Source organism: Ursus americanus, unplaced genomic scaffold, assembly GCF_024610735.1.
Source record: "Ursus americanus isolate L20-20 unplaced genomic scaffold, mUrsAme1.1.p SCAF_229, whole genome shotgun sequence".
Classification (NCBI taxonomy): Eukaryota; Metazoa; Chordata; class Mammalia; order Carnivora; family Ursidae; genus Ursus; species Ursus americanus.
The window spans coordinates 9,900-19,798 of record NW_028273811.1 but is presented as its reverse complement, the minus strand read 5'-3'; positions in this window follow the sequence as shown (position 1 = coordinate 19,798).

Genomic DNA, 9,899 nt, shown 5'->3' with positions numbered 1-9,899 from the left:
GATACAACTAGACCCAGGGATATATGTTGTCTTTATTCAGTAACATCTTTCATAGATAGGAGAAGAAATTCCAGGCTTCTGTGGTCCTTACCACTCACCATCCCAAAGAGAGAGTCAGACAGATTGAGTACCTTGCCTAGGGTCCCGCCACAGGTCCAAGAGCCTAGGTCACTATGAGGAATAAAACATTGCTGGATGGAGGCTTCTAGGTTCTTCACAACAAAGCCCAAAGTGAAGCGGGAATCTGGCAGCCAGTCTGGATAGTTCTAGTCTGCCATCCCCGAATATTATAAAATCCACCTTAAGAATTTGAATTAGCTATATATTTAAACTTAAAATGTACCCAGGAACAAGGTAGACTTTACAGTTGGTTAAAGACCAAAGCCTCAGGGTGAGAAACCAAGCATTTCAGCTGTACTGTTGAATAAACTCAGTCAGGTGAATAAACAAGGCTGAAACAATAGCCCTTTCTGAGCCAGAGTTCACACAATGCAGTATACAGCAAAGGTGAAAAACTCTCCAGACAGGAGAACTCTCTAGGACTTTTGCTCTGTGTTGGCCTTGTCTTGTAAAGGTGTCCTCGGTAGTAACCTGACCTTGAGTTTTGCGCAGGCATCATTTACAAGAGTTAATTACCTTCCACCAGACAACATTTACTCTATTGGTTATCTCCAAAGAAAAGAGCAGCACTGTGTTTGGAGGTCCCATTGACAGAATTAAGTAGGGCGTGAGTGCAGCCAACTAAAACACGTTCACTGCTCGGTCAGTATTGCTAGAGGAGACAACGAAGTCAGTATAATTTTTTACTACTTGGCTATTTGCCTGAAATAGAGTGTTAGGTTCCCTATCTGGGGATTCTGCCCTTTGTTGGAAAGATGAGTTGACTGGATGATCTAACTGTTTTTTCTCCCTTTGCCAACCATTGTATGAAATCCATTGTTATCATTATTAAGCAATACCCAGTGGCTTTCTCTGGGAATGGCACAGGAAGTTAGAAATATACAGGGAACATAGCCTTCTGCTATGATGTCAGCTTTTCTTTTAGTTTAAACATTTTTAGAGGATAACCCAGGTAAGCCAGACGTCTTGTTTACAGTGGGGCAGTATTGCAGAGTGTGGGCAAGAAGAGGACAATACACTTACGGCACAAGTTACCACTATGCAGTCGTGTCGGAGTTTCATGTTGCATCTGGTACAGCCACAAACAACAAGCTTCTCCACCCTGCCTCTGCAGATTGAATGCCATTGAAAAGGGAGTTTGAAGAGACAGCTCTTCAGTACATTATTGTGGATCTCAGTGTTTATGAGAATGGATGTTACTTTGTGTAATAAACGATTATTAATCATTTATATCATAACAGCACTTGTTAAAGATTACTACTTCTCCTATAATTTCCTTGTGGATTTTTCTACCCCTTGTAGCAAATAAGGAAGGGAATGCAGAGGCCTTGCCTTTATATAAGAAATGAGTTGGATTTTTAGAGAAACTTCTCTGGAATAACCAGCCAGCCAACCAACCAATAAGCAGTAGTGGCTCTAGAATTTCCTAAAAGAAAGGGGGGGGGGGTAATCAGAAGAGGGAATGAAGCATGAGAGACTATGGACTATGTGAAACAAACTGAGGGCCTCAGAGGGGAGGCGGGGGGGGGCGGGAGAATGGGATAGACCGGTGATGGGTAGTAAGGAGGGCACGTATTGCATGGTGCACTGGGTGTTATACGCAACTAATGAATCATCGAACTTTACATCGGAAACCAGGGATGTACTGTATTGTGACTAACACAATATATTAATAAAACATTAAAAAAAAAAGTGGCAACTTATTTGGAAGGGACCACCAGAGGACTTGTCTTGAAGGTGCATTTGCATAAGGAGTCCACCATCTTTACTTAAATGACACATTTGGGCAGGTGATATGGCAAATGTGTGGAGAGGCAAGTTATGCTGGGTATCTTGGCATTACCACTGTGTGCAAACTTGACAAACCTAAATAAATAAAGCACAAAGAAAGGTTTTATCTCAGTTGACCAAATTCCTGGCTCAGATCTCATCTAGATATGAATCTAACAATGTCACCATTCAGGTATTCAGGTTAAGCAAAGCCAAGAACAAATCCCTGTAATCTTTTGACCTACGTATTATTGTTCTCATTGCCTCTCTTTCCCCTCCATCCATCCTGGTGTGAAGTGCTGTCTGATACCTTGGCCAGAGCCGTGGAGCAAGTTAGTAGGGTCTAGTTTATTAATTCTGTAAACCCTGTGATATCTCAGGGACAAGGCCATTATATAATCCCAAACAACAAAAGCCTAGAGACTAACATTCCTCTGGTTTAAATGTGAAAGGAATTTAGAAGCCTCCATTTTCAGTCTCCCTGTGAATTGGCTTCCCTGTGAGAACAGTGCCCTCTGGTGTTTGGTTAATGTTCTAGCCTCCAAACCAAGGAAAAAATCTTTGCGACTTGACCAACAGAGAAAGATTTATGTAATAGGACTGGCTGTCCTTAAAACAGCACTTTTCCATTAAAAACTGTATTTTTCCTTGTGTGTTAGACTTTCCCTCTTTGCTCTAATCTAGCGCAAAACTAAGCAGGAACTTGGTAGTCCACACAGAAAGATCAATGCAGGCAGTAGTCCAGCAGGCAAGACACACATTTCTTGATCCTCATCAGCAACGATTTGAGAAGCCGCACAATTCTTAAGAGAAAGAAGATGGCAACCCTTCATTTTTTAAGATTTAGTTCATTATTTTCACCCAGTGGAGCTACATACCTAGGTTTGTCTTCTGTGGATCTGTGGAGGCATCTAATCTGGTTTAGTTTACTTAAGATGGCTTTTGGGCTGCACAGTCCTCAGTAATTTCTATATGTGTAAGAAAAAAAGATTTACCCTTCTCATGACGGTTTTTTCACAAATCATTTGTTTGTTACAGGTGGTTATTTGCTTGGGGGATTTTTTTTTTTTTTTTTTTTTTTGTAGCAAGCTATTCCAAACTGGTGAAGTTCTGCTAGAGGCTTTTTCTGTAAAGATGAGTAAGAACAGCCCTCCCAGTTTCCAGATAAGGATACTAGTATGAAATGTTGGTAATAAAACTAAACGTGAAGCTGAAGTTCCAGCCAGTTAAGTCTGCATCTGCTTGCCTCGTTCTTTTAAGAAGATCAGACTGATGAATGAGGAGAGAAAGTAGCTGTTTTCATTCACATCTTCCAAAATACTTGCATTCATCCTCTCTTGCTATATAGAGTAATATTTGCCTTGATTCTCCTCCGTCTCCCCCTTCTCTTTCTCTCCGTTTTTGGGGGCTCCCTGAGAGAGAGTGCAGCTAGCATGTGCCAGGGTTAGGGCTAGGAAATAGTGCATTAGAATGAGAAGGCCCATGAGGAGCATTCATGTCTACAGATGTGCAGTATTGGCCTAGAGCAGTGGAAGTCGACACGGTGTTTTGTGGGTTGTATGTGGGGATGTGAGATAAATTTTTTAAATTATGCCAACAATTGAGATTCAGTTTTTTCTTAAAAATCTTGATTTGCAGCTTCTCCTGAAAGATTTTCCAGAGAAACAAGATTTTTGGGTGCCTGTTAGAAAAGTTCTCCACGAGCCCCTTAACTGCCTGTTCCAGGAGGTCTCTGAGTTCACAGCGTTGGCTTAGGGCCATCCTTCATTGGATGGCGTCTGTTAACAAAGAGACGACTCGCTGCCGATGTCGACCTTCAGAGGGGTTCTATCCAAAGCCCTATCAGCTCCATCTTGCTCACCTACTTTTCTCCTTCAAACCATAAAAGTAAATTTGATTCTATCCCTCCCCAGTCTTTTTTTCCACAGCGGCCCAGTAGAGCAATGTTTGTGGCTCAGAAATGCTGCACTTTCTAACATCTCCCCCCATTTTTCCCCATAGTGACTCCAACACTGAAGAATCTGGGTCAGAGGTATAGAAGTAATTGTACTGTGACTAGATGGAAGGGAGATGCTGAAGCTCCCACCCAGGACCTTAAATGTCCCACAGAGCAACTTAAAATAAAGAGAAAGCATCCCTTCCTCCAGTTGGATGAGGTTCTGCATAGAGGCTCACGTCCTGGAAACTGGAGCAGTTTAGACTTCAGTCCTCACTCATCCTCCCAACCAGGCACCTTTGTGCAGTGAACAAACTGAACATCTGTTCCCAGATGTCCTGGTACCAACTAACCTTGTTTATCATGACTCACCCAAGGCATTTTCTCTTTTGTTCAGGTTATTTTCCTCACTGTCTGGAAGGATGCCAGTCTTAGTTCTGCATCTGTCTTAGCTTCGTTAGGCAGGCAGAACATCCTTGCCCTTTGCCTTACTGAATATAGTTCTTTCACCCTTCACCCTTTCTGCGAACCATATCTCCTGTATTTTCTGACTTCTTCAATTCATTTTGGCCTTTAACTCTATGCTTAGTATTGTAGGTCAACTGAGCACTTTTAGTTTCATATGCTTATTTTGTCTTCTCTGCCAATTTGATATATCCTCAAGAAGATTCCTCCCTAAATCATTCTCACTGTGATCAGCACAGTGTAGGAGCTCAGTAAATATTTCATACTGAATTGAGTGGATTTCCAAACAAATATATAGCTCTAGCACTTAAAGGAGTGTCTGGGGACTTCTGCTTTGAACATGATGGATTTAACAGGGATTAGAATTGCCAGATACAATCCAGGAAACCCCATTAAATTTAGATTTCAGACATATGCTATAAGTATGGGTCATCCATATACTCACAAGTACTGCTGTGGATTTGACATTCAGATTTAACGGAGAGTCTTGTTTTGTTTCGTGAAATCTGGCGGCCCTTCCAGGGCTGGATTTACCCTCCTACCTGAAACAACTTAAAAAAGAAAAGAAAAAAAAAACAGAAAAATATATGAAACAATGGTTTTTAGGCATTGGCAAACAGAGGCAGTGTAAGAGAATGACTTCTGATGGAACTGAAGAAATGAGGCCATCTTTCTTCTCCATCTTACTTTCTGGAGAAAATTTCCACGCTGCAACACAAAAGGAGGGAACTCAAGCAGAGCCTGACAGTCTCCCGAGATGAGAAGACAGAGCTGAGAGTTTGGGGAGGCCATGTTAGCTAAAATTCACAGGGCAGAGCCCCAGAGAAGAGACAGAGGAACACTCCCCTTGATTCTTCTGCTGAGTATTGATTAGTGCGTGTCTGTGAGGGAACTACCCAAAGTTAGGGGGATAAAACCACTAGAAAGGAGTGGGTAGAACAACGTCTAGAGCTCATGCAGAGCTAAATATGTACATATTTTCAACAGCTGGAGTGGGGGAAGCTTATTATACACAAGGAAGGCAGAAATCGTCAAATTGGGTTAACAAGTAAGACCCAATTATATGCTACCTATGGGAAGCCTACGTCAAATATAAAATAAATAACGTTAAAAGTAAACTATTGGGAAAATGACATATCATTCTAACATGTATCAAAGAAAGCTGAAGTGGATATATAAATATAAAACAAAGTTGACTTCAGAGCAAAAAATATTATCACAGTTAAAAAGGGTCATTTCATAATCACACAGGGAAAAATCATCAATTGAACAAAAGAATCCTAAACATTTATGCACCTAAACATAAAGCCTCAAAATACATGAAACACAAAGTGATGGAAGTGGAGAAAAATTCAGAATTATAGCTGAAGATTTCAACATTCCTCTGATAATAACAACTGAATAAATAAGCTAAAAATCTGGAGTGAAACATAAAACCTGAATAACACTACCAACCAACTTTACCTAATTGATGTTGACAGAACATTACAACCAGCAGCCAGAGAGAACACATTCTTTTAGGTGCATCCTAAACATTGACCAAGATAGGCCATATTCTGTGCCATAAAACGAGATTCAATAAATTTAAAGTAATTCAAATAATAAAAAGCATGTTTTCCAATCACAATAGAATTAAGTTAAAATAAATAATAAAAAGATACCTAGAAAAATCTCAAAATATTTGAACACTAAGTGACACACTTCTAAAACCAAACCAAACCAAACCCATACATTATAGAAGGAATCACAAGGAAAATCAGAAAAGATTTTGAAGAAAATAAATGAAAATTAAACTCTAATACATCAAAATTTGTGGGATACAGCTAAAGCTATGCTAAAGAGGAAATATATACATGCTTGTATTAGAAAAATCAGTGACCTAAGCTTCTATCTTAAGATACATGAAAAAGAAAAACAAATTGAAACCAAAGTTAGCAGAAGGAAATAATAAAGGCAAGAGCAGAAATCAATGACAGAGAAAGGAGAGAAACAATAGAGACAATCAATGAAACCAAAAGCTGGTTCTTTCAGAAGATCAATAAAATTGATAAACTTCTAGTAAGATTGTCCTGGAAAAAAGAAAGCCTCAAATTACTAGTATCAGGACTGAGAGGGGTGACATTACTATAGATTATAATTAAAAGAATAAAAAGAATATTATTAGCAACTTTATGCCTACAAATATAACTACTTAGATGAAGAGGATAAATTCTTTGAGTGATACAAACCATCAAGCTCACTCAAGGGGAATATAGGTAACCAGAATAGTCTTCTGTCTAAGACTGTCTAAGAAAAAGAGTAGATCATAATAGTCCTTATTGCAAGAAAAAAAATGTATGCATGGAGATGGATAGTAACTAGCCTTATTGTGAAGATCATTTTAGCAATGTATACAAATATCAAATCGTTATGTTGTATTCCTGAAACTAATATGTTATATGCCAATTATTCCTCAATAAGAAAAAAAGAAATTGAAACTGTAAGGTAAAAATTTCCCATTAAGAAAATTCCAGACAGATTGCTTTATTGATGAATTCTTTCAAATTTAAGGGAGACATAATACCAATTCTACAAGATCTCATCTAGAAAATTGAAGAGGAAGAAACATTTCTCAACATATTCTGAGACTAATAACAAAATAAAACAGACATTACAGGAAAAGAAGTCTACAGACCAATATCTCTCATAAAAATAGAGCTGAAAATCCTTTTAAAATAATAGCAAATTAAATCTGGCAATATATACAAAGGAATATACATCACAACAAAAAGAGGTTTATTCCAAGAATCTAAGGCTAATTTAACATTTGAAAATCAATGTAATTCATCATATTACCAGACTAAACAAGAAAAAACATTTGGTCATATCAATAGATGTAAACAAACAAAAACAAAACAACCCCCCCCCCGTATTTCCATACTTGTTCATGATAAAAGTTCTCAAAACATAAAAAACCCACAAACAAACAAAAAAGGAATAGAAGTGAACTTCCTTAACCTAATAAAAGGTATGTTTGAAAAACTTACAGTTAACATACTTAATGGTGAGAGACTGCATGCCTTCCTCTCAAGATCAAGAACAAGGCAAAGGTGTCTTCTCTCATCACTCCTATTCAATGTTGCATGGAAGACCTAGCTAGTGTAATAAGACAAGAAAAAGAAATAAAGAGCATACAGATTGGAAAGAAAGAAATAAAAGAAGAAATAAAACAGTTTCACAGAAGTAAAACATATTCACAGATATATGCTGACAATCCCAAAGAATCTACAAAACCCCTCTGGAACTAAGAGGGGAGTTTAGCAAGGTCACAGGCTACACTGTCAATATACAAAAGTTATTTGCACTGAACAACTGGAATTTGAAATTTTAAAAAACCACGAAAAGTAATTTGATATAAATCTAACAAAAGTGTTTAGGATTTATATACAAAACATTAATGAAAGAAACCAAAGAAGACCTAAGTAAATGGAAAGATATACTATACCTCTTTTTGATACTCCTTTCTTTTATTTCCTTCAGTATGACCACAATAAAAACCATGCCTGTCATTCTGAGGCCTGAGGAGAAAGAGGTGGTATGCAACAGAGACAAAACATAATTTGATACAGATCATTAAACATGGGTCATTTGAGTCCACAGTAGAAATTTTTTACTGAGACCCTTTATTCTTCGCAAGTTTTGTGCCATGTTTTCTTCTTTCCCCGATTCCCTCTTTAGCTCCCTTTATATCTTTCTCTTTCCCTTCCTTTCTTTTCTTTGCTATCTGCTCCACATTCCCAGTTTCTATTTATGTCTTTAAATGGAGCCCTTTAACTGTCTTTTTCACTTTCTCTTACTACCTCAAACAGCTTAACCCAAGGATTTTTCCTAAGCAAAGATAGTTCTCTCCCTAAAATATTAGAGAGAGAGAGAGATACGGAAAGATAATCTCCTCTACCCTCTTCAACTTGGTGTTCAGATAGAAATGATGTACATTAAATCATTATGTAGGCATTATATAATCATTTATAAACCTATAAATGTGAGATATTATTATAATTATCAAGGATAGTGACAACCTTAATGAGAATGAAGTGCCTGGACAAGGCAAGCCATCTGAAAGAGCCCTCTTCAGGATGGACTAAAGTACCGAAGCACTCCATCAGCCCTCTGTCAGTTCAGTAAACATTTCCTGAATAGCCGCTCCATGCCACATATTGTAATACGAAGAAAAATAACATTTAGTTCTGACCCACTAAATATTCAATTCTGAGAGAGACCAACATATGGAAAATACATTAAATGGAATAAGGTGGTTAAATGACCAGAAACGTGGAATTTTTTTTGGAAGAGTCTATAATTCAAATATCCTAGCCTGCTGTTGAACCTTATTTTCTAATTTGTGACTCAGCAGAAACAGTCACCTTATACACAGTATAAGCAAGATGCTGTAGAACCACATAATTTGCTAAATGGTTTGGAACTCTGTTAGCAATGTGGCCATCGTCATGACACATGCAGGACTTTTAAATGCATGGCTAACTGTCCGTATGTCCCAAGGGAAATCTGGAGAATCAGAGTATACGCATCATCTTTAATTAATAGACTATGCAATAAGCCTCTCTGTTTTGAAACTTGTGTTTAGATCCTTAAACTTACTCCTTCTATAGCTCTCTGAGACATTTATTGCTTTTCTTATATGAGCAGATAAGATTTTTAGTAAAGTCAAATGGTTACAAATGTTTCTGGCCTCAGACGGTCCTGAGTTTGACTTTGGAACCCGTCCCTTATCATCTGATTACCGTTGACCAGTCCCTCTAGCCTCATTAACCCTAATCTCTTCGTCTGTCAATTAGAAATAAGAGTGATACTTAATGCTCTGGAGCATTGTGAGTATTAGGTAAAACAATGCATGTAAATCTCAGCACTTTGGCATGGAGTTAGAGCTGAAAAGTGCTATGATTATTGGAAAGAATGGTGTTTTATAAATTGCAATTATCCTGAGGTGGCAGTAGAGGGAGCACAGTCATTGGAAACTGGACTTGAGAAACAAGATAGATATTTAAAGCCATTTGTAGAAGGTGTTGGTCCCGTTCTGCTGGAATTTGAGGCACCTGCATTCAGGTGAGCTAAGACCCACACCAGACTGTCTTGTCCCAATTAGCCTTGCTAATATCATTTGATACTAACATATGCTACTGTAGAATTCAGTAGGTCTTTCTGTATGTACACATTCCCTTGTCCAGCATCAAATTCTAACTCCCCCTAGTTTCCTTAGGACACATTAGAGAGGAAGTTTGGATGGGACAGATAAGGTGCTTCCACAAAAATGAAAATGAACGAATGTTTATATTCTTTGTACAAGAATTGGGAGAAGGTGGGGCTGGCTTATAACTGGCATCAGGGAAAGTGATATCCCCTCCTCTTCTCTCGTTAACTCCCACACAAGCAGCTCTGCTTAGACATGGTATAAAAAGTAGTCAAGAAGAACTGACTGAATCCTCTCTGCCTCTGATATGCAGATGTGAACCTGCCTATCTCACTTGCTCTCTCTCCATCTCCATTTGAAACCCCATCTGTACAGTGAGGAGAGAAAGGAAGGAGGAGGGTTAACCTAGTCACTTTCAAA